Raw genomic sequence first — 2679 nt, forward strand, 5'->3', positions numbered from 1 at the left:
TGACTAGGAAGGGAACCTTGAGTTGCCATGGGGACTTCTGTAAAGAGTGCTTTTAGGGCGTCAAAGGAGGCTTCTGCTCTGCGAGCTCGTTCTCAGCTTTGATTTTTGTTTTCTCTCTTCTCACGTACCTCTGGACTCATTCTAACGCTTGCCTCTTTATTGCGTCATTCATCAGGGGGTTGGCTCCAACCAGTTGGTATGGACTCAACAGGATAGTATGAGAGAGGGCTTCAGTCTTTGATGGATTCTCTGGCCACCCATCATCTCTTCTACTTCCTTCTTTTCAACATCTCTCAATTCGGCTTTCAAACCACTACATAGGGGGAGATATTCTGTTCTGAAAGTATCAAAACTCATTCTTCTTAGGTTCGTTGTTGCGTCATTATAATAATGTCAGCTTCTGAGGGTTTCAACAGTGTATGTTGTGAAAAACACTCTGTCTACCAGCTTCCAGTGGGTTGCTAATTAAACAAACAGAAGATTGTCAGTGCATCAAGCATCCCACGTATCTTGATGTTGAGCATCCATGAACAAATTCCAACTCTTTTCCTTCTTGTCTTTGTGAACCTCTACAGACCAAGACTTCTGAAGCTTCTTCACAATCTCCCACTTAATGATGTCTGGAAACTTCTCAATGAATGCCAAATCTTCCATGGATGGTCATTCTCTCTGTTTTTGCTCTTCAGTTTGTTCCCAAACAATTTGCCACCAAGATGCAAGTTTATGCTGCTTCAATAGGAAGAGGAAACAGTCCACCATATAGAGCATGCATCATGATGGTGATATGTTTCTGCCATTCTGGGATGAACTTCTTGTGAAAAGTGGCTTTGATTATGAGAAATTCCAACTCTTCAGTGGAAGAAGGAACTTTACAAACATCCATTGAATTCTCCTCTTCTTGACAATGCCATTTCCTTCATTTTCAGCCTCTTCTGGTGCTTGTTGATGGCAAGTTTCCTCGACTGCGCACCAAAAACATGGAGCCCCAAGAGGAACACCAAGGAAAAGGGACTTCTCTTGCAAGAAAATCTATCTTGTAACATCAACAAGCTTTTATTTCATTCTTTTGATCATCAAAATAAAGAAAACAACAAATCTTCACGCAGCATCATAGTAGATTTCTCCCACGGATTTGATAGAATCAACCATAATCTTCAACATCTTCATAGAATTCTTCAATAGAACAAAGAACATAAAAGAATACACCATATTTGAATGGAAATCGATCACATATTATCCTTCTTCAATGTCTTCATAGTTCTCTCTCTCAATCTCTCATATACAATTACATTGTTTTGATAGAATTGACTCTCTCTCTCTCTCTCTCTCTATATATATATATATATATATATATATATATATATATATATATATATATATATATATATATATATATATATATATATATATATATATATATCAATAGTACATCATATCCTCACTACAATAATCTCATAATAAGTCTCAATAATCGTTTTTAGGTCGTGGATGCACCTCCCAAGAGGTATGTCTGATATGAAGACTCACCATAGCCACTACCGTGTCTTTTCACAGCTTACTACTATCACTGTCCTTTAGTCTTCTCTTCAGTCTTCAGCAGCTGCTTCTTCCATTTGTTTTAGCTCTTTTGAACTTAGATTCATCCTTTCCAAAGGTTATAAAACTTTCCCAAAGTCACACATACATTCTACAAAACACTTACAGAAGGTCTACAGAACAATTACAGTACAGTATTAGAACAGCTACAGTACAAAGACAGAGCAGAGACAGAGGCTCTACAGAAGGTCTACAGAGGGTTACAGAAGGTTATCAGAACCTCATAACTCATACTCAAACCATTCCAAACTATCAAAAACTATTCAATAGGCTTCAAAAATATCTCAATCTTCATCAATCATCAATCCATTCTTCATACAGAAGACAATCAGAACGAAACAGAAGGGATACAGAACCAATCACAACCTCAACAGAACCTATTAGAACATCACAAAGCTTCATATCTCTACTAAAAATCATCATGAACTTCCAAAACATAATCAATATAATCCAAAACACTCTCAAATACTTTCATTATCAACCATACATCATTGTAAATCCATTAAAAATCAATCATTCAGTCCTCAAAAATAACAAAAATCAGTCAAAATTTTAGTCTTTTTCCACTCTCAACAAGGCCCTTAATTTTCGTTGTTCCATTTATCCATTGGATCCTATTGATCTTCTTTCCTATTCTCTCATGTTCTATCGCTTTCCTTTATATGTTTCCTTTATATGTTTCCCCGCTTTCTTCTAGTCCTCACACTATTCCTCTTTTATCCTTTACTCTTGCTGGATTCCCTCATATTCCTGTTTTTACTATCTATTCTTTTATTGTTGATCCTACATCGTCTCCTATTCCTTCTGAACTTCCTCCTATAGTTCCTCCTATTCCTTTTGTTTTCTCAGCAAAATCTCTTGAAATGCTTTTACTAAATTCTCCATCTTTTCCATCTTCTTTATCCCTTCACTTTCCATCATTTTATGATTTATCTTATCCATCTTTGCAATGCTCCCCTCCATTTCATTACCATCTCCATCTGATTCTATTAACCTTCCTCCCTAATGAGTGTTGGATACACCTGGATATGACAGTGATATTCTTCGTTGAAGGCAATGGATGTTGCATGATTCTTTGACAGG

This window comes from Lygodium microphyllum, chromosome 10 (assembly GCF_053477565.2).
Source record: "Lygodium microphyllum isolate KBCC chromosome 10, Lygodium_microphyllum_v1.1.10, whole genome shotgun sequence".
Lineage (NCBI taxonomy): Eukaryota > Viridiplantae > Streptophyta > Polypodiopsida > Schizaeales > Lygodiaceae > Lygodium > Lygodium microphyllum.